Genomic DNA, 23,866 nt, shown 5'->3' with positions numbered 1-23,866 from the left:
CATGGGTAGAATTAACTGGCACAGTTCCTGAATTGACCTGTGATATAGTGATCATCTCTGGACCTAATCCACTGTGTCTTTGTGATCTAAAGGGAATATTAAATTTAGTGAAAAACTTAACCCTGAGTGGTAAAGCCTAAACCAGTTAAGCTTTAAGTAATGAAAGCCAGCAGGTTTCACATTTCTTATGCATCCTCTGATAATCTGCAAAGCCCCCCACCGTTAGGAATTAGCTTTGAGATAAAAATGGGAAGATATAATACTATCATTAGTTTAGAAAAAATCAAGTTTGTCCTGTCCCAGTGACAGTGATCCGGTAAGGAGCCATTGCATTGAGGTATCTTCTGCGAGGAATCCCATTCCCTCCTACTGTTCCACTTTACCTAAAACTGGGTGCTGAAGCCACTGCTGCTGGGGTAACGTCAGCAATTCTGATGAGAGTAAGCTAAGAGTTGAGAGTCGCGGTCTCCTCGGAATACTGATGCAAAGCCCAGTTTGCTACATATCTTCATTGGGGATCTGAACCTTTTTAAAGCTAGTAACTAATGATCTCTTATTAATTAATTAATTAATTAATTAATTAGTGAGCTTTTAATCTTTAATTTCAATTTTTAAAATCTGTAGTAGGGACAAGGATGAGAATTGGCATTTCTTGAATAAAGCATCTGTGTAAGAATTTTCGTGTGCTTACAGGGAATCAGTGATATGTAATAGAATCTAAATCTGTAATGTTTTCAGTAGACTAAGTGTATCTTCTTTCTTCTACTGTAGATCTGTCCTTATTAGTGGAAATGTAACTGGAACCGACTCTGATGATAAAATCAAGGACCATCAGCAAGATCATGCAGTAGAAAATTTTGGTTCCAAATGAAGACCCCAACATTTAGAATTTCTACTTTTTCTAAGGTATTTGAGGCACAATTTTACTTTAATCTGACTCCTTGGAAGTCATTTTGTAATATTGGTTTCTATATACAGATTTCATAAGTTTAAAAGTTTTTGTATTAGAATGCTTAGCTTTTATGGAAGAATTCATCCTTCCCTACCCTCTTGCCCCCAAAACAGAAAAGATGCGGATTTAAAAGGGAGATAATCTTTATAATTAGTAAAGCATGTCAATTATAAGGAATATACTGGGTGCAGATTGAGACTGAGTAAACTAGGTTAGCTAATAGTTTTAATTTTATTATTTATTAAATTATTATTTATTATTTATTAAAAATGTCAATTTAGTAATTATTTTATGTATGACCCTCTGGGATAGGCAGATGAATTAAGCATTCTGACAGAGTCTGCTCACATGATACATGAGATCTTAGTGATTGTCCTTTGGTTTGATTTGGAAACCTTTTTGTTCTTGGTCTCCTAAACTTATTATTAAGGGTTTTCTATTCACCAAGAGGTATCACTTTTACATGGGCTGTCTCTGTAGGACCTTTGGGATCTGATAGGTCAGTTTCACTTGGACCAGAAAAGGGAGATATGTAATTAAAGAATCAAGTGACACTTCCAAGTCATGGGGTGGATCCCACTTTAAAGACTACAAATGCCAGTTCAAAACAATGAATGTAAATGTAGTGTCAACAAAAAACATAGTGCTATCTATTTTTCTAAAATACATATAAATTGTAAACTGAATATAGTTAGGTATTTATTTAAAAACAAGAAAAAGTTTTTTTCTAATTATGTGTTTCCAAATAGGCAAGAAGTATGGAAAATTATTATTTTAGGGGGCAGGTCAAAGTTGGTAGTTCTCTGTATATATTATAGAGATTTGTAAATTAATCTTGCTCGAATACAGAGAAAAAGATCTGAGAAAAATGTATCACTTATTATTAGGATTATTAATTTAATTTTGTTCTGTTTTGGAAGAAGAATATGTAAAGCAGTAAGTTCTAAAATAATAAGAATCCATGACATTGGAAAATCCTGACTGCGTCAGTTAAAATAAATGACTATCTTCTAAAGGGGCTGGTGTAACTGAACAATGTTTGTCGAAGAAAAGTTACCTTGAATCAAATAGATGAAAAAGAGATTGCTTTGATGAGAAGTTTTAGAACTGTTCTGGCAGCTAGTAGATATCTTGTACTTCTCCAAATTTTTTTGTGTGTCATTTTGAATCAAATAATAATGATGATTAAATATATAATTTGTCTTGTTTCCAGAACATTTCTCTTATTTTTTAACAACATTAGTCGAATGTCCAAGCTTTGCAAAGAATGATTCTAGATAATGGGGAAGAATATAAATTATTTATAACTTCCTTATAAACGAAGTTGAAGGCATTTTTCACTACAAAGGTTTACTGTTGGGGCTAGAGAAGCTAAATACACTCATTTGAAAACCATTTAAAAACAGTCAGAAGATGAGCACATAAAATCAAATTCTAGAAGTCCTTTCTGAGCAGTATAGTACTATGCTCAGATCTCAACAGAAGTTAAGATTAGGGAATAGGAAGTTCTGATCAATTGGATCTGCTAATGAATTGGTTGTGGTTGCTAACTATGGTTCTACTTGTGAAAGTGCAACATAGCCAAATTTATTTGCCTAATTCCTTAAATTAGGATATCTCTAATTCATCAATTTCTTGTATCTCCCCACTCATTTATTTCCAAGCTTTCACACAATATCCTTTATTAATATTTTTTATTTTCCCCTTTGAAAATGAAGAAAAGTGAAAATTTCACAAACAAAAATTTCACAGAAGTTTTATATAATACATTTCGACAATATTTTTTTGTAAATTTTTTGAGGGGGGGGTGCTTTAGGTTTTGAGATTGGATCAAAGCAAAATAAAATCAGTACCTGAATTATGGCCCTAGAACATTTATAAGGTTATGTCTTAGATTACAGTTTACATTAAGTTAAAATGGTACCTTTAAAAAATGTTTGGACTCAAACATTTGAAAACAATTGTCAACAAGGTATATTGAGGGAATAGGTGTTCCCTTGCTACATTTCTCTCTGTGGGATGATGGAAAGAGCACAGGCTTTGGCTCTTCTCCTTCCATGCCACCCTGGGGAATTGAATTAATATTTCTGCCTTAGAAATACTACTTTTTAGACTTGTGATGAAAAGTGAAATGTGTATAAATTTTATAAAATAATGCTTCTCAGTGTGAGATTAATGTTGTTGCTAAAGACGGAGAAGACCACACCAGTAAGTATTATTCACAGTTACCCTTCTCATAGCAAAAAACAGGTCAACTCACACTACTAGTGAGAAGCTTGTAAAACCAGTTTCAAAGTTAATGGCAAATATTATGCTTGGAGAGAAAGTAAAATGAGCTTTTGGCAAAAATCCCTTATCAAAGGCATACCATCTGGAAAAGCAATTACTGTCATGTGTGCATGCTAGCAGAATTTTTTGTTTTTCAGTTGGATGAAAGCACTGATGTTCAGAGAACATACCAGCACTTCATAGAGATGTGTTACTGTTTTATCACTGAGAAATCCATACTGGGGCAGAGGATTTTTGTTGTTATTTTGTTTTGTTGTTGTTGTTGGTGATGGTGGTTGGTGGTCTTTGTTTTAGTTTTAAAGCCAGTGTTGCCTGGAAAAGTTGCATTGGTTCCTGTGATCGAAGCCCAGCAACGTTGGCCGCAGGGAAAGGGTGCACTTAAACTGCGAAGAAAAGAAATTGCACCAGGATATCAGTTCATACCTGCTTTTTTCAAGGAGAATTGGCATTCAGTAATGTAATTTCTGATTGTGATTTAGTATCAAAGAAAGTAGTAAAAATTGCGGATGTAAGTGATTTTTGACCACCAAAGCCATGACTTTTCAGTGTTTTATGAAGAAATGGCCAATAAGTATAGGATACTGCTTTTCCACAGTGATGAGTGCTGGTGCTGTAGTGTGACAGGGCTTTAAATGTTTAATTTTTTTAGTAAAGTAAGGTAAATATCTCTTTACTACTGATAATGCCATTTCTATGATTTTAAGGGGGCATAGCATAGCAAATACATTAAGTACGTCAAATAGTCACAGCATCATGAATTTTAATGTTAAGGATGAGGTATGAGGATTTCCAAAAGTCTGAATTATGGTACAGAATAATTCAACTTCTAAGAGTTTGACCATTTCCCCATACTTGATGATTTTATCAATTCATCAAAGAAAAAAAAAACAGTGAAATTTCATTGTGCATTTTAAAAAACCATACCCAAATTTTGGAATAGAACATGAAAAAATATGCCAGAGCCAGAATGCCAGCAGAGAATAGGTTCGGAAGCTTTTGTTTTGTTTTTTTGTTTTTTTTGGGTTTTTTTTTGCATTTAATGGAATGCTGAAAGTAGACTTCAGTGAGACATAGTGCTATAATTGATAATTTCTGGGTCTGTGTTCAATCATAATATTCAGAGTGTATAACACAGCTGATTTATAATGAAGAATTAGGGATTTTCAATTTAGTAGAAATATAGAATAAGAAGGAAATGAGTTGAATATGGAAAGCGGCTTATGGTTAAAGATGATTCAGACCTGGGCACTTGAAATCTCTGCAAAGAAGTTATCAAACATGAATAGGGTGTGGCAGAACAACGAAGGTGCTTAATTGGATGGGCTCTGGCTGGCCAAAGAGGAGACATTTTGAGTATCGTAAGTATAACTGCAGTATACTCAGTCACATCAACTTTGTTTAAGTCCATGAGTGCATAATGATAGTTAAAAAAAAAGAAACAAACCCCCAAAACTCATGAGTTTTCTTTGGAGTATGCTAAGGATCCCACTGTACCTGAAAGTAACCATGTAGTTGAGGAGAGGAAGTTTCTTTTCTGGGGATTATTCCGGTTAATAAATGAAGAATGAGTGATCAGTAGAACATCACCATTTTGTCATGAATCCCAGGACCTAAGTAAAGATTATTGGTGGCTGCTAACATCACAGAGAGACAGCCAGACATTAGGTTTCTCTCAGTGAAAGTTCACAACACTACCTATTAAGTATTCTTGCTAAAAAATTGAACTTGAGGGGCTCCTGGGTGGCCCAGTCAGTTAAGCGTCTGACTTCGGCTCAGGTCATGATCTCACAGTTCACAAGTTTGAGCCCAATGTCAGCCCCGTGCTGACAGCTCGGAGCCTGGAGCCTGCTTCAGATTCTGTGTGTCCCTCTCTCTCTGCCCCTCCCCTGCTTGTGCTGTCTCTCTCAAAAATCAATAAATATTTTTTAAAAAAATTGAACTTGAACCTGAATTGCATCAAGCCTCTAGCTCTCATTGCCAGTTACTGGAAACACAGAAAACAGGGAAACAAATGAAATGATACTATGGAGATGCAGCCAGCAAAATCAAGGCTTTGGGGAAGTCCTTGGGACACACAACTTGTTTTTTTTTTCAATGAATAAGTTGTAGGGAACAAAAGAAGAGAAGTGACAAGGAAACCTGAGATTAATAGCAATGATTGGACCTTATTTAGGTCCAGATTTTAATACATTAATATTTATGAAATAATCAGGGAAATTTGAACACTACATATTTAGTATTAAGAAATTATTGTTAATTATTAGGTGTGGTAACAGTATGTAGTTATATTTAAAAAGAGTCATTATCTGGGGCGCCTGGGTGGCTCAGTCAGTTAAGCGTCTGACTTCGGCTCAGGTCATGATCTCGCGATCTGTGAGTTCGAGCCCCGCATCGGGCTCTGGGCTGACAGCTCAGAGCCTGGAGCCTGCTTCGCATTCTGTGTCTCCCTCTCTCTCTGCCCCTCTCTCACTTGTGTTCTGTCTCTCTCTGTCTACCAAAAATAAATCAATGTAAAAAAAATAAAAAAAAAAGTCATTATCTTTTAGAGACACATACTGAAATGATAGTGGATGCAAGGATATGTCTGGGATATGTTTCATTATTATCCAAAGTAGAGGGGAAGCTGTGGGTGGGGATTAAACCAGATTGGCCATGAGTTGATGTGATCATTGTTTAAAGTAGGCACCTGTGGTGTTGGGGGTGGTGGTGGTGGTGTAATTCTTGGTACTATTCTCTAAGCTTTTTTGAACATTTCCATACGAAACAAGTCCAGAAATTTACATTCTCTTTGTTGGCTTATAGGAGGACAATTGAATTATATGTATTTAGCAACCTGCCGAATTCTTATTTCTGATAATTTCCCGAGTCTGTTGGGTATTCTGTATAGAAAATCATATTGCCTACAAAAGGATAATTTTACTATACAGTGCTTTCTATTTATCAGGCTTTTATTCTAAGCACTTACACATATTAACCCATTTGATCCTTGCAGGAGCTCCAGTGATGCAGACATTAACTTGCCCAGAGTTACTAGCTGGGATTTGAATCCAGGCATTCTGGCCCCAGAGTCTGTACTTCTTTAGGTTTTTGTATCTCTCCTTGTAACTTCTCTCTGCTCTAATCCCTACACCTTTTATTTTTGTCTTAGTGTGCTGGCTAGAAGTTCAATTTTAAATAGGAATTTTCATTTGTAATTTTGATTTTGGAAATTGTCTTTATACTTAGGGGAGCCAGAGTCCAGTTGAATTTACTTCTTTACAAATGTAAGATACTCATTACTCGTCTAAGAATTCGTGTGTAGCAAGAAACAAAAAGAATAAAAGTGTATTGTAACAGCTTCTAGTGTTTTTTGTTTTGTTTTGTTTTATTTTGAATTTACCTCCTGATCTGTAAGCAGCCTATTCATGGCTCATTTTACTTTCAATTACTTGTTGATTTCTTTGGTCCTGTTTGCTGAATTTCTTTGTGAATCTTAGATAAAAAATTATTCCTTCCTTTCCCCAGCCCTCACATCTGTTATATAATTACTTCCCACCTGACTTTACATAGGTTGCATGAGACAAAATAAGACAAAGTATGTAGTATGTGGTTTAGCACATAATATATATCTAGTAAAAATATGCCTTTTGGCTTAAGAGATAACTACTTCATAATGTTTTTTAAAAAATAGTTCTTTTTCTTTAATTAATTTTTAAAATGGGGAAGGGTGGGTATATACGGCTTAGTTACATTAAGAATTCCTAAGCCTGGGACAGGTGGCAAAAACTGTTGATAATATGTTATGGTGGTTTAATGAATAATCTCTGTGTTCTCTGTAAAGAGCTTTTTTATAATTTTCTCTGAGTTTGAGAAAGGTTACTGGGAGAGCTGGTTGTTAAAAGAATACTTGCCTGTTAGGGGGTGAGGTGGGAACAATTTAGGGGGAAATGTGACTTGTTCCAACTACATGGGTTTTAAGATAGCTAAGCTTCATGAAAGGAGGCATATAGGCTCTAGTAAGAAGGAAAATCTTGGTTTCACCCTCAAGAGAAAGATGAATCACAATTACAGCCTTTCCCTAAAGGTTATGGAAGGTAGCCATTTGAAGGCATGGGCTAGTTAAAAGTTGTACTATTTTTCTGTACTTCACCACACTCCTCCCTCTGACTCAGGTACACCTGTGATTTTATATAGCAATAAACTGAAGCAACCTAACATATCTTAAATTGTATTTTTGAAAATGATGGGGCACTTGGGTAGGGCTCAGTCAGTTGAGTGTCTGATTCTTGACTTTGGCTCAGGTCACGATCCCAGGGATGTGGGATTGAGCCCCGTGTTGGGCTCTGCGCTAACCATGGAGCCTGCTTAAGATTCTCTCTCTCTTTTCTCCTGCCTCTCTGCCACCTTGCACATGGGCTTTCCCCCCTCTGTCTCTCTGTCTCTCTGTCTCTCTCAAATAAAAAAAAGAAAAGAAAGTTGACATTAAGCTATTTGGAAACTAAAGATGCTAGTAGAGGCACAGGAGTTCCATTTTTTCAAATGACAGCTATAATCATTGAGTGGCATAGCTATTAAAATTGAATAATCAGTCGCTTGACAATTAAAGAGGAGGCTTTGTTGTTATGGGCTATAGTTTATTGGTTAGAGATAAAATATATTTTTTGAAGAATAAAATAAATGTGTATGACAGAAACTCACTTTCTTATCTGATCATGAAAGCTTTGAGTAGAAAGATGAAATACTTTCCAAATGACACATGGATACTTTGGAAACCAAAAGGTGCTCTGCAGGATTAAGCATAGCTGAGAGGTACTCAATTTAATATCTGTTATCAGTTAGTTGGTAAAGGTGTTTATTGTTCTGAACATGACCTTAAATGAGAAGGCATAGCTAGTGTCAGAGTATGGGATTAGTGAATCTAAGAGAAAAGAGAGCTGATATGAGGAAAACAAAAAAATAATAATAAATATTTAATGTTCACTTTGTGCCAGGCACTATGATAGACATTTTATATGCCTTTTAAGATTTTGTCCAAATAACTCTGTGACATGTAAACTATTATTGCATCTATTTTATGTATAAGAAACTGAGTCTTAATAAGGCTTACTTTTGTTTGTTTGTTTTATTTAAGTAGGCTTTAGACCCAGTGTGGGGCTTGAACTCAACCATCCTAAGATCAAGAATCGCATGCTCTACCGACTGAGCCAGCTACACATCCCAATAAGGCTTACGTTGAAGTTAACTCACAGTAGAGTCAGGATTCATCCATCTCTTTCTCTTGGGGTGAAACAAAGTTTGACTTCAGAAACTAATTTTTAATCAGAATTAGAAAACAAAGGAATCATTCTAGTTCAAACACACTGCAAAAGCATAGATTTGGCAAAGCCAGTGATATACGGATTTTGCTAGTTCAGTGTAAACTTCCGATATGCTAGGGCTCCTGAGTTATTGTAATCACAGATACATTAGTTAGAGATTCTCATGCAAGAAAGGTCATAGTTCTAACATACTACTTAATAGTCAAATCACATTTTACTATTTTAGAGAAGAAGGAGGGATGCATTATTTTTGAAAACGGTGTTTGATATGGAGAACTTACCAGTATTTTATCACTTTAGTTTCAATTAAAAATGAACATGGAAGGGCGCCTGGGTGGCTTAGTCAGTTAAGCATCTGACTCTTGATTTCAGCTCAGGTCTTGATCGTGGGGTCGAGAATTCAGGCCCTGTGTTGGGCTGCATGCTGGGCATGAAGCCTACTTAAAAAAAAAAAAAAAGAACATGGAAATGAATTTAAATAGTCATTGAAATTTTCAAGAACTTTTGGACATTCCTTGAGATTAGATATTACTTACATTATTAAGAAACCCTCTGCCTGTTACAGGTCTAGCAGTGTAAACATAAAGTTAGGTTAGGTGCAAAATTGGGAATCTCTGTCCTTACTCTTAATACCATATGGATATATTTAACGCTAATTAAAAGTGAAAGACTGACTATAGTATAAAACGTGCATTTGCTTTTATAATGGGCCTTATTTAGTCATTTCTAAAGCTTTTATTTAAATTGAGATTAAGTATACTTTTCCAGTTGACCATGCAATGGTGAAAAAAAAACAACATAAGTTTTGGGTTAAGCCACAAAAGAAAACCTCAATAAATTCTAGAAAAGTTGAAACTTTTTGTGTCCATTTTCTCCCTACAACAGAAGTTTAAAATGCACTACTCCAACCACTTGGAAAAATCAAACAAAAACTGTTCTTAAATAATAGAAGATCAAATATAAATAACAAATTATTAAGTAACTGAAATGAGACTCAGGCTAAGACTAATACTGCTCTTAGAAGTAAATTGATTAAGGGAGGCTTAGTTGGTTAAGCGTCCAACTTGAGCTTAGATCATGATCTTGCAGTTTGTGATTTTGAGCCCTGCACCAGGCTCTGTGCTGACAACTCAGCCCTTGGAGCCTACTTTGGATTCTGTGTCTCCCTGTCTCTCTGCCCCTGCCCTGCTCGTGCTCTCTCTCTCTCAAAAATAAATAAACATTAAAAAAAAAAGTAAATTGATTAAAAAAAAAGTGAACTCAACCTCAGAATTTAGTGTAACAAATAAATAAAGTCAAAATAAATGCCTCAGAGAAAGGAAGGATATAAATAGGATAAAAGCAGAAGCTGATGGATTAAAACACAGATACTAAGGGTATGCCAGGGTGGCTCAGTCAGTTAAGCATCCAAGTCTCAGTTTTGGCTCAGGTCATGATCTCATGGTTAGTGGGTTTGAGCCCCATGTCGGGCTCTGTGCTGTGGAGCCTGCTTGGGATTCTCTCTCTCTCTCTCTCTCTCTCTCTCTCTCTCTCTCTCTCTCTCTCCCCCCCCTCTCTCTCCCCCCCTCCCTGCCCCTCCCCTGCTCTTGCTCTCTCTCTCAAAATAAACAAACAAACAACAAACTTAAAAAAAAACAACAACCAGGAACTGTGGAATTGAAAAATCTAAGAGCTATTTCTTAAGATTAAAAAACAAATAAATCTCATTTTATCAAGGAAAAAGATAGAAAACCAAAGTATGAAAGAATAATGGGAATATATATAGAGAGAGAAAAGAGATTTTTTAAATTGTGAGACAGCTTTATTTAACTCTAAGCCAGCTGATTTGAAATCTCTCTGAAATGAATTGTTAAACACTCAAACTGCGTTAAGAAGAAAATCTGGGTAAACCAAGGATTATGGAAGAAAGTTTAAGGAATTTTTTCCCAAAATTGATTCTGGGGCCAGATCATTTTGCCAGTGAGTTTTTTCTAACTTTCAAGGAACATGTAATTCCTATGGTGAGAAACTGTTCTAGAGATTATAAAAAGATGGAAATATGCCCAACTAATGTTATGAAATCAGTATGACTATCTTAACAATGGTTACTTCATGAGAATGAGGATTCTTTTGGGGAGTTACTGTTTTAGTTTTTCTGTAAGCACAGATTTTTATTGAAATTAAGATAATTGAGAAAAAAACAACCCAGAAACTAAAAACTTAGACAAAGATGTCTTTGTATCTATAAATATATTTGCTGTTACTAGTGCTGTTTATTCCTTTGTGTGGATCCAAGTTTTGACCTGATATTCTTTTCCTTTTGCCTAGAGAGCATTGCATGTCTTGTAATGGATTTTTCTCAGCCTTTGTCTAAAAACCCACATTCATTTTGAAATATATTTTAACTGGATATAGAATTTTAGGTTGACAGTGTCTTTCTTCCAGTACTTAGGACTAGAACTCCATCGACTTGTCATTGGTATAGGTTCTGATCAGAAGTTTTTGTTTTTCTGTACATAACAGGTCTTTTTTTACACTTCTGGCACCTATTTACATTTTTTCTTAATCACTGGTTTTCAACAATTTTCAACAATTCAAATATCTATATTTATATTTATAGTTATAGTTATAGTTATATATTTCTTTAGAGAGAGAGAGAGACCTGGCTTACAGGCAAGGGGCAGAGGGGGAGAGAATCTTCAGCAGGCTCTACACCCAGTCAGAGCCTGACATGGGGTCAGTCTCATGACTGTGAGATCATGACCTGAGCTGAAATCAGGAGTCAGACGCTTAACCAATTGAGCAACAACCCAGGTGCCCCTGATTATGATATTTCTAAGTATGGTTTGCTTTGTTTTTCCTTCTTGGATTTTGTTGAGCCTCATGGATCTGTGGGTTTATGGTTTGAAAAATATCCATTATTTCTCCAAAGATTTTTTTTTTCTGTCATGCTTTTCCCTCTAGAGTTTTGGACCCCAATTCCATGTATATCAGATTGTTTGGTATATTGCTTCAAATCATTGGTGTTCTCTTTCTGTTTTTCCTTTTGTTCTTTTTTTTTTTTTTGTATTTTTGTTCCTCTTTGTACTTCATTCAGGATATTTTTCTATTGCTGTGTTTTCAAATTAAGTGTTAATCTGCTGTCGGTCCCACCCAGTGTATTTTTCATTTCAGATACTCTATTTTTCATTTCTAGAAGTTCCATTTTGGCCTTAAAAAAATCTTACACTTATCCCTCAACACTTCCCATGTGTTTCTGTACCTTCTTGAGCATATTGAGCATATTTATAGTAGCTCTTTTAACATCTTTGTCTGCCAAGTTCTGTGTCTCTGTCAGTTCTGCATCTGTTTCTATTGATTTGTTATTCTCCTGGTTATAGGTCATATTTCCCTTTTAATTTATATGCCTGGTAAATTTTCACTGGATGTCAGACATTGTGAGTTTCATGTTGTTGGGTGCTGGATTTTGTTGTATTCCTTTCAATGATGTTAGTCTAAGTTTTGGCATGAAGTTAAAATTTTTTGAAATCACTTTGATGCTTTTTTGAGATGTGCTTTGTTTTGAGGAAGCTTCGTTAGGGTGAGTCTAGAACAGCCTATTTTCCTAGAGCTAATTTAGAGTTGATAACTTCTGAGAACTTAATGTCTCATGTATTATGAAGTCTTTTCACTCTACTTGATGGGAATACAAACTATTCCTAGTATGAGTTTTAGGAATTCTTTGGCCTATTTATTTTTCAGTGGTCCTTCTATCAACCTTAGGTAGTTTCTTCTCATACATAACAGATCACTACCTGCCAAAGCCTTGAAGGGCAGATCTCCAGAGCTCTGTTTCTGGGCACAGTTCCCTTTTCTCTGGTATGCTTTTCCACACATTATGGCTGCCTTGGCCTCCCTGAACATCAGTCTCTGTCTCCTCAACCCTCTGAGATTTCCAGGCTCATTGAAGCCCTCACTGTCTATATTGCATCCTGGAAACTGCTTCAAGGGTGTGGGGTGGGGCAGTTGTAGGGCTCACCTCATCTCCCTTCCTCACCCCTCCATTTTCTCAGTGACCCACTCCTGCTTTGACTGTTGTCTAATACCTGAAAACTGTTGTTTTATTAATCTGTCTTACCCATTTTTCTGGTTGTATAAGGCAGGAGGATTAATTGGATTCCTCTTACTCCATCACAGCTGTTTGTGGAAATACTTGATAGATTATCTTTTCCTTCTTTTCTGTGGGTTAAGATGTAGGCCTATGTAAAAGAAACCAAGAAACCAGTTGCCTTAGTCTCAGTGTCTCAGGTGTTAGACTTACCTGTAACTGAGGCAGAAAGAGTCCCTAGTTGCTTGTCCAAACCTTTTGATAGTAATAAACGGGCAATTTTGCCTGATGCGTCCCTTCTCATTTTCACTCTCTGGAATCTATTGCAGTGGTAGGGTGGTTGATCAAGGATTATGGTACTCTGAAATCTTGTTCAGATACCAATAAGTTTTTTTTTGTTTAATTTTTTTTTCAACGTTTATTTATTTTTGGGACAGAGAGAGACAGAGCATGAACGGGGGGAGGGGCAGAGAGAGAGGGAGACACAGAATCGGAAACAGGCTCCTGGCTCCGAGCCATCAGCCCAGAGCCTGACGCGGGGCTCGAACTCACGGACCGCGAGATCGTGACCTGGCTGAAGTCGGACGCTTAACCGACTGCGCCACCCAGGCGCACCAAGATACCAATAAGTTTTTAACACTCTTACTTTAAGCTCAATTAAGACCCATTTCTATTTACTTTTCCTCAGGCTATTACTCACCTTTAATTTTTTCAGATGTTTTGGTTGTTACTAGCTAGCTATCTAACTGGTTGTCCTTTTTCACCTGGGTTGTATTTACTTCATTTATCATGTATTTTTCTGCATCACAGTAACTTTTAGGATCTTGGAAGGGTTTGATCTTTATGCATTATATCTTCAGTTTTGTTCCTGCTTTCTGTTCTTTCTTTCTCTACTCAGAAATGAACAAGTGAATAAATAACTGAATATAGACAAAACATTCACACATACATATGCACAGTGCATTTTCTCCATTCTGAGATTTTTTTTTTTAATTTTTTAACGTTTATTTATTTTTGAGACACAGAGTATGAGCAGGGGAGGGGCAGAGAGAGAGGGAGACACAGAATCGGAAGCAGGCTCCAGGCTCTGAGCTGTCAGCACAGAGCCCAATGCGGGGCCCAAACCCATGAACCATGAGATCACGACGTAAGCTGAAACTGAAGTAGGACGCTCAACCGACTGAGCCATCCAAGTGCCTCTTCATTCTGAGATTGTTAATTGTGGTATGTACTATTGATTTAATATATCCTCAAGAAAAAAGAAACATTAAATTTATTTTAAAAATTCTTAGAAATTAACTGACAGAAGCATACATTTATCCATATAATTTCTCTACCATCTTCTTTGGAATCGTGAAATCAAATCTGATCCTTTTTCACATTCTCACCTGTGCTTGCTTTTTTTCTTTATATTTTATGATGATATAGTCTTGAGTCATATGGGAAATGTTTGGATTTAACTGCTTTTCTTTTTTGGCTAAACTCATAGTTTCGGTTTTTCTACAGATAAACTGTGAATTAAATAACTTCCTTTTTTCTTTTTTTTAAATAACTTCCTTTTTGAGACACCTGGAAACTTTTGACAAATTCATACCCAGTGGTTGGGTGTTAGTACCTTGTAAAAATGTAAATTGGCTGCACCACTGTCTCTCTTCCAACTCAGATAACTCTGTGATCTATTTTGAGAGGTTGGGCAATTTCTCCTGGCTTTAATTGTCCTTGCTTGTCCTGCAACAGACAACTTTTCCACCACAATAGCTTTTTATTTCAAAGATTCATCATAGTTCAATCTTTCTGAAAATACTCTCAAGCAACAGGTAGGCTTTTAGATTTACCTTAAAGTTGAACTGTGTATGAGTTAACCTGTGCAGTTAACTTAGCTGTGGTCATAGTTGGTTAAATATCTTCTCAGGAAAGGTATTTCCCATAGATTTACACATGGGTAAGCAGTGACAAACATCACAACTTACCCTTTCCCTTGGCTAGGGGGAGGTGTTTGGACATTAATTCTGATACTTCTGGTTTCAGAAACCTAAAAATATTATTTTAAGAAAAATAAGTATCTTCAGTATTGAAAAAATATGATTTAGGAAATGAATATACCATGAGCAAGCATAAAGTCTGTCAGGTGGTTGAATTATTTAATAAGTTTTGAGATGATCAAATAGCAGCCACAAAAATTGGTGTTGAAGCTGTCTGTATGCAAATGTATGGTAACGTTTTAAAATTGAAAAGCTAATAAAACTGTGCAAAGAATAGTAAGAAGACTAAAAATTTTACCATAAAAAATTTTAAGCACATCTATATAAAGAAAACTAATACAAAGCCAAAAATAAAAATAATAACAAAATGGAAAATATTTACAAATATGACCTTAAATATTATCTAACATTACTATGAATATTTAAAAATATTTACAGTACAAAGATCCAGTACGTACATTGATAAAGTCATGCCCATTAGATCATAAGGAGGCATAGAGTAAACAAACATAAGAAAAAGAGTCCAGCTTCCTGGGAATTAAAACAACAGTGAATAACTTTTTCATACTCATTGAATAAGTAAACTATTTTTACTTATATTATGGGAATCCAGTACTTATGCATTGCTTTTGGAATTGGTACAGTTCATTTAGAGAGCAGTATGGTAGTATATATAGTAAAAATCATAAACGTATCTGTGATCATTGATTTAGTAATTCTACTCTTGGGAATTAACCCTGAGTAAATAATTCAGAGCTATATTCACAGTAATATTACTTATAATAATAAAACTGAGGACAACCTAGTTGGCCAACAGTGGGAAGTTTGATGTATTATGCTCAGTTAATATCCAAATATTTCATATCCACTATGTGTAAGTGTAAGCATGGTGACAGTAGGGACTGTATCACTTTTGTTCTCTGCTGTAACACCATTGCCTAGAATAGCTTTTCATATACACATGCAGAACCTGTTTTTAAGTACCTTAGTGAGGAAGAGAGGGGAACAAATTGGCCGATGAAGAATTTTTTGTAGACGTTTGAACTGGAGTATGGAAATTAAGTAAATATGGATTTCTGTTGGGAGCCAGGAATTGTAAAAGGCACTCGAGAAGGAGGGCCACTCTGAGGAAAGGCCTGGTAGTAGCGGTTGACTGGAGGATAAGGTAGGAGCTGGGGCACAGGTTAAGGCAGTGTTCTGTGTGGACTTATATGGAAAGAAGCTAACTGGGTGAGACTTTATTCTGTGGTATGGGAAGTCACTGATGATTTTTCAACAGAGATTGATGTTGGGGCGCCTGCGTGGCTCAGTTGGTTAAGCGTCTGACTCTTGATTTCAGCTCAGGTCATGATCTCATGGTTTGTGAGATTGAGCCCCCAGTGGGGCTGACAGAGTGGAGCCTGCTTGGGATTCTCTGTCTCTCCGTCTGTCTCTGCCCTTTCCCTGCTCACGTGTGCATGTGTGTGCGCGCGCGCGCTCTCTCTCTCTCAAATAAATACATAAAAATAAAAAAGTTGACATTGGAAGAGTAACTTAATTCGAGTTCAATCTGGCATTTGTATACAGAACAGATTCAGTCAGGGAGATCAGTTTAAATTCTGTTGGAAATGGAGTGGAACTTCATGCGAGAAGTCCACTTACAGTAATTGTAAAACTATTTTGTTTTCCATCTTGACCTGTGGATGGGGATGATTGTCCCTTTGTGCTAATGTTATTTTTATTAATTTTAAGAGTTAAATTTGGTTATGTAAAAGGACAGTGCTGTTAGGAGAATAAATAAAAATTTAAATATATAGGAAAAATTTTACCGAAATCTTATGCTTACAATGATTCACAAAAATGCTCAGGGTCAAAATAAAATTGTTTTAGGAAGTCTCTATTGAACTATGCCACATGGATATGGAATTCTTTCAGCTTTACTTTCATTTTTGTAAATCTCTCCTTCACCAAAGATAGAGGAAAACTATGTCAAACTGTCGTTTGTTTTGTCAAAAGTATTGTTAGACTTTCTTTAAAATTATAATCTTGTAGCGAAGGATCAGACGTTTAAAAATTATGAATTGAAGGCCTGGTTTGCTCTCTAGGGCTTTATGAAAAGAAGGGTTTCCACACCCATCTAGTTTTTAACATGTTAGTGACACTTGGGTAGTGAAAGTTGACATGCATGAAGCAGTTCATTGTGCTGAATTAGGGTCACGAGGTTTATTTGGAATAAACTAAGATGAGATTTTTAAAGAAAAACCAGTGTGTTGCCAATAGTGGTGCAAAACTAAATCTGCATTGTTTACAAAATAGAGAAACATCATAAATTATCTGTAGATAAACGTGTGCAGATTCTTTAAAAAAAATAGCAAGCATTTAAGAAGTAATTGGCCAGTATTTTTGAGCATTAATGTTTAACATTCAGAATTAAAAATTTAAAGGAAAGCTTTATATGACAAAATGATGAATTTTTAATTGAATTGACAATTCAGTTGAATTGTTTGAGTAGTGGGTTAGAAGAATATACCCAAGTGCCTAATACCCAGGGTAAGAGGTTGAGTTGGAAAAGGGCTTTGCTGAGTAGGTGATATTTTACCCAAATCTTAAGATTATTTGAGTATGTACTGTCTACTCTGCATGCCAGATATTGGGTGTGTGTGTGTGTAATATATAGTTCGTTCTTTAATGGACTAACAATTGTTTATAAACTAACAAATACTGATATATGGGTAATAATAATGTGCCATGGGAACATAGAGATTGACTTGGAAAAGGGACAGGAGGAGAGGAGAGTTAGAGCTTTGCAGAGAAGGTGACATGAGCTGGGAATTGAATGGTGGATAGACCCACACACCCTGGAGAAGAGCGAAAGGTATGTTCTTAGATGTAGGGAGTGCAGCATGAAGGGATGTATAACAATTTTCTTTCCTTCTTCTCACTAAATATAAATAAGCATTTTGATCCTTTAATTGGTGGCTGTAGAAAAAAGCTTTGTTATTATATCAAATAATTTCTCATAGAATTCATTTAAGATACCTTAACCTATTAAAGTAAAAATTATCTAGACTGCAAAGAGTTATGGGATGCTGGAAATGTTCTAAATCTTGATTGTGGTAGTGACATGGGTGTTTTCTTTTGTTAAAATTAATTCCCACTTAAATTAGTCGTGTTTTATTGCATATAAATTTTATCTAAATGATGTTGATTTGAAAATTGTCTGTGAAATCACATTTTTCCCCCAAATTTATAGCTGCTATATAGATACTGGCTTTCTAAAGAAAAGACTTTCAACTCTCCATTGTCAAACTGAATGTCCCAACAAAAGGACAAGCATATAGCATTTAGCAGAATGAAAGTCCATGCTTTCATGGCACTTACGTTTTAGTGGAGGAAGAAGACAGATAATAAAGAAAAAAAACTCATAGTTAATTTCAGGCGATTAAGTGGTATGACAGAAGTTAAAGAAGAGAGTGGTAGGGAAGAGTTGTCATTTTAGGTAGGGGGAGCCAAGTGAAGCCAGAATGAGAAATTAGCCATAGTTTCAAGCTTGTTGATTGTGTTCTTTAAATATGACAGACACTGAACTCACTTAAGATTAGAATGAAGACTGGATACCTGTGGAAATTGCATATGTAATTATATGTATGTAATTGATTATGCAATTGTAAGGTAGAATATAAATGTTGAAACTTAAACAAAATGAAATTGAGATGTGGGAGTTATGAGTATACTTTTCTCAATTTTTGTAGCAGAAATTCAGTAAATACTATCTAAAATTGAAATGTGAGTTAAAAAGCACACGCAATATTGGCTGATAATCTTTTTTTCTTAATGTAAAGGAATCCTGACCTCCATGTTTTCTGATGAGAAATCTGCTGTCATTCTAACTCGTGTTCCTCCATATGCAAATGTACTGTTTCTCTCTGGCCACTTGCAAGATTTTTTCTTTGTGTTTAGTTTTCAGAAACTTTTTATGTGTCTGTGTCTGGATGTCTTTAGGTTTAACCTGTTTATAGTTGGCTAATAAGCTTCCTGGATTTGTTAGTTACGATTTTCACCACACTTGAGAAATTGTCAGCCTTTATTTCTTCAAGTAATTTTGCAGTGCACACTCTTTCTCCTCTCCTTCTGGGACTTTGATGACATGAATGTTAGAACTTACGTAGTTGTTCCATAGGTCTCTGATGCTTCATTAATTTTTGTCAACCTATTTTTCTGTTATTTAGACCAGATACTTTCTTTTTTAAAAAAAAATTTTTTTTAACATTTATTTATTTTTGAGACAGAGAGAGACAGAGCGTGAACGGGGGAGGGTCAGAGAGAGGGAGGCACAGAATCTGAAACAGGCTCCAGGCTCTGAGCTGTCAGCACAGAGCCTGACTCGGGGCTCGAACTCCCGGACCGCGAGATCATGACCTGAGCTGAAGTCGGCCGCTTAACCGGCTGAGCCACCCAGGCGCCCCGAGACCAGATACTTTGTATCAATTGATCTTTAAGTCCACCGATTCTTTCTTCTGTTTTTCTGCTCTCAGTTTTGGCTGTTGTATCCTTCAGTTCTAAAATTTCCATTTGGTTCTTCTTTGTATCTTCTGTTTCTTTGCTGAAATTTGCTGTTTCGCATATGTTTCAGTACCGTTTGTAATTGCTTATTCGTTCATTTTACTGATACCTGCTTTAAAATCCCTGTTAGATAATTCAGATATCTTTGCCATGTCAGTACTGGTGTCTTGTAATTGTCTTTTCTCATTTAGGTTGAAGTTTTCATATATGGCTTTATTGTTTTTGTTTTTTTTTTTCAGAATGAATTTAATTACTATAAAAACGAATCGGGGAGAATAAGAATAAAGCGGAAACAGAACCAGTCTTAGCTGTATAAATTCAATTTCTTTCTCTCTAAAGTAGAAATTACAATGTCTACTTTGTAGACTTTTTTTTGAAAGACTACATGAGAACATGTAGGTAAAGTATCCAACCCAGTCCCTGGCTTACAACAAATGCTCAGAAAATATTAGTTTTGCTGCCGCCGCCGCCGCCACCGCCGCCGCTGCTGCTGCTCATTCTCCTCCTCCTTCTCCTCCTCTCCCCCGCCCCCGCTCTGTTTTGAAATCATTTCTGTCAGCTACATAACACTTTAAGGGAAGAGGCCCTTTAAAAGAAGTCTTCACTCCTCCCCTCCCCACCAGTTCTTTAAATTGATTGCTTAATACAAAGATTGGCCTGTTTCTCAATACTGCCTTAGTTTTTTTTGTTGGGGGTAGACCTTTTTGTTGTTGAACTTCTTGTTCTAGGCCCCTAGGAAGTGAGCTTCCTTCTTGTTCTAGGCCCTAGGAAGTTCATCCACTTGCTTCTGTTCCTTAGAGAATCCTCTCTCTCCAGTGCCTACTATCCAGGGCATTGGATATCCTTTCTTTCTACCCAGATGACAAATACACTTTCCCTTTTTGCTTTAGGGTTTTACAGCTAAGCATATGAGAAGGGTAGGAGGAAGAGGTAGAGAAGGCATGGTGGTCATGACAAATATACACAGTGGTATGGCAAAGCTTAGGAAATTCTGATAGGTTTTTAAGGCCGTCAGTAGTCCTTGATTCTTGCTGAGTTGGTAATTGGAAGCCTTTTTGAACTAATATATCTTGATTTTTTTTCCTTTTCTCATGAAACCCCTTTTGACCATCCTGATGGAAAGATTTCCCCTGAGGAGAATGACATTTAAGCTGAATTCTGAAAGGTGAGTTAGAAGTGACTAGGTGGGGGAAGAAGAATGTGCTGGCAGATAGAACCAGCATATCTAAAGGCCTTTAAGTAAGAAAGGACTTATAACATTGAAGATACTAAAAGATGTCAGTGTGGAAATAAAGAAAAGTTGCCAAGATAATACAGGATGCCCATGTGCCTCGCTTTCCTGTAATATTAACATCTTATTAAAAACCATGGTGTATTTTTCAAAACCAAGAAACCAATATTGGTACATTACTTTTAGCTAAGCTCCAGATTTTATTAATATTGTACCAATTTTTCTGTTTCTAATATCCTTTTTCTTTTCCAGATTAGGATCCCACATTTTATTTAACTCTCATGTTTCTTTAATCTCCTCTGGTTTGTGACAATTTGTTAGATTTTTTTCTTCTTTTTGGTAGCATTGACACTTTTGAATAGTACTGGTTAGATATTTTGTAGAATGTCCTTCCATTGGATTTGTCTGATGTTTTTCTCATGGTTAGATTTAGGCTATGGTGTTTTGGAAAGAACAGCACAAGAAGCGAGTCGCCCATTTCTTTACACTGTATCACAGAGTACAATATCAACGTTACTATCACTGGTGAGGTTTATGCGCTGGAAACCAGTTTAAAACATATTACCATATGACTCAATAGTCACCTTCTGGGTATTTATCTTAGAGGAAAAAAACTTAATTTGACATACAAATCTGTACACAAATGCTTACAGCAGCTTAATTCATAATCAATAAACACTGGAAACAGACTGAATGTTTTCCTGTTGGGTGAAAAGATAAAAAATGTGGTGTATCCATACAGTGGGTTACTACCCACCAATAAAAAGAAATAAATTAATGATACATGTAACAACTTGGATGAATCTCTGAGACATTGTGCTAGGTGGAAAAAAGCCAGTCTCAAAAGATTACATACTATGGGGTTCCATTTATATGGCATTCTCTTAACATGACAAAAAGACAAAGTCATTCTGATTAGACCAGTTAGGGTTTAGGTGTTGTAGGAAGGCATGGGGGTGGGGAGGGGCATGGAAATGGGGCTCTCTGTCTTCTGCTTGTGTTGGTGGTTGTGTGGTTCTATATGTATACTAAAATTCAGAGACCTGTACACACAAAAAAAATTACTGTGTGACAATATACAAAATATAATTTTTAAAAAGTGAAGCTAAAGTTAAAAAAAAAAAGACTGCAGAACTAGAGCACAGAGAGCAGTAGCAAAAATGATAGAGGTATGAAGAAGTAGAGAGGAGCCACATCATTTGTTCCTTGTAGGACTTAATGGATTTTAAGCAGAGGAATAACCTGATTAGGTCATTTTTAAGAGAAATTTATGAAATACTTTTAATATTCAATGTGGAGAGTGAATTGATAGACTGAAGATCTAAGAGGCAGAATAGAAAATAAGGCATTTCTTGCATCTTTCCCACAAATATTTGTAAAGTCCCAGTTCTTGAAGTCTGTTTATGGTGTTAGGATTATTGTGATGATAAGAGTCATTATAACTACAAGCAATCCTTTGTTTCTATACTTTCTGACTTTTTTATATGACCTGTATTTTTGCACATTATACCCTGCTTTCCTTAGGAATAAACAAGACTTAGTAACCAACTAACATGATAATTGTGTAGCTGTGTCTGTCCAATATTTTGGTTTCAAAAGTGTTGCCATCTTTAGAAAAACTATTTATGCAGTCTTTGGATTATTTTTATACTTGTTCCTATTTTGTAAAAATGAGTGGAAAATCAGTTAATAGTGATAATTATAAGTATGCTTATAAACTGAATATTAGTTAAGACCATCATGAAAATTACAAATCTTTGGCTTTAGTCAGATCCTTGTCAGATTGAAGTGTATTAATCCAACAGTGTGTGTTAAGTAAGAGGGCAGAATCTGAAGAAAATATAGAAATGTTGTAATTATATTGTTGATAACTGGTCTGGTGAAATTAAGGCATGTGTTTTTTAACTTTCTAATAGCAACTTATTTTATCTTTTCACACATTTTATCTTTCTTACAAATTTTCAGGAATATATTATATGAAAATATATAATTTCCTGCAGTAATAGCATTGCTATTAGAAAATCTCTTATGTTGAAGTGTCTGGGTGGCTGAGTCAGTTAAGAGTCTGACTCTTGACTTTGGCTTAGGTCATGATCTCATGGTTCATGGGTTTGATCCCTGTGTCAGGTTCTGCATTGACAGTGTGGAACCTGCTTGGGACTCTCTCTCTCCCTCTCTGCCCCTCCCCCACTGTCTCTCTCAAAATAAATAAATAAACTTAAAAAAAAAAAGAAAATCTCCTCTAGAAATAAATAAAGAAAAAATCTCTTACATCAAACCTCATGAAATTGCCATTTTTGAAGGTAAAAATGGCAGAATATTGGCAGTTTCACCTGGTAAACCTAATATTTTTTCCCAAATTGATGCATTCTTATCTGTAATGTCATTATTTTTAATATAGAGAAGAATATATGTTGTATAGTTAATTTTCTGGGAGATATTTCTTGGTCCTGTTTCTGGACAGAAGTCAAGCTTTTTTGACTGATTTGCAAAGAGATAGCAAAACGGTGAGTTAATGTTCTGTTTTAAAAATAAATTTTATCTACAGAAATTTTTGAAATACTAGCAAGACATGTAAAAACTAAAGTCCATCTGGAGCATTCCCACAGCCCTGGTTCTCGCTCATTCTCTTCATAAGTAGCCATTGTTAAACATTTGGTGTCTATCTTTTTCAAATTTTAGTCGATTTATATTTATGTCTGTACATAAATATGTACACATATACACTGATTTAAATACACACATATATACACATACATACTTGTAGGGAATATATAGTATTGTGGAATATTTTTCATAAATGGTGTATTTATATAGTTTAGCATTATGATTTTTACATTCTACAACATATTTAGATCTGTGTTTTGTTGTCAGTTTTTTACTTTCTACATTGTTTTTGTATCATGGCTACTTTTATTTGGATCATCAAGATTTTTACTACAGATTGTTGTATAATTTTTTAAAACTAATAACAATGAAGACAGAATTATTCTTCCATGTGTGTTCCCCTGCACCTACACGAGAGTTCCTTCAAGATAAAGAGAGTGGAATTGCTGAGTCATATGGTGTATGCATTTTTAAAATGTGTTATTTGGAAAATTTCAAACATACGCCAAAGTGGACAAACAGAATGATGAATTCCTGTTCACTTTCAACAATGATCAATCCTTGACCTATCTTGTGTATCTGTACTCTCGCTTACTTTCTCCCCTCTCATATATATTTTTTTAATTTTTATTTTATTCTTGAGAGAGAGATGGAGTGCAAGCAGGGGAGAAGCAGAGAGAGAGGGAGACAAAGAATGTGAAGCAGATTCCAGGCTCTGAGCTGTCAGCACAGAGCCCGACATGGGGCCCCAACCCATGAACCATGATATCATGGCCTGAGTCGAAGTCAGACACTTAACCAACTGAGCCACCCAGGTGCCTCGTCCCCTCTCATATTTTTTTTAAATTTAATGTTTATTTATTTTTGAGAGAGAGAAAGAGAGACAGAGCACGAGTAGCA

At 35.7% G+C, this 23,866-nt stretch overlaps 1 protein-coding gene across 6 annotated transcripts in view; it reads left to right on the top strand.

The window, feature by feature from the left end:
- Window positions 1–575: 575 nt before the first annotated feature.
- Window positions 576–23,866, top strand: part of NCOA1 (nuclear receptor coactivator 1) — a 187,304-nt gene continuing 164,013 nt past the window's right edge. For 3 of the 6 annotated variants that reach the window (XM_030311532.1, XM_030311533.2, XM_030311535.1), the window contains exon 1: window positions 576–906. The gene's annotated coding sequence lies outside the window, so the exon portion shown is untranslated. The remainder of the gene's footprint in view (window positions 907–23,866) is intronic. The other 3 variants (XM_030311530.1, XM_030311531.1, XM_030311529.1) reach the window with 1 other exon arrangement.

The sequence above is a fragment of the Lynx canadensis genome, chromosome A3 (assembly GCF_007474595.2).
Source record: "Lynx canadensis isolate LIC74 chromosome A3, mLynCan4.pri.v2, whole genome shotgun sequence".
Taxonomy (NCBI): domain Eukaryota; kingdom Metazoa; phylum Chordata; class Mammalia; order Carnivora; family Felidae; genus Lynx; species Lynx canadensis.
This window is presented reverse-complemented; position numbering and strand designations above follow the sequence as displayed.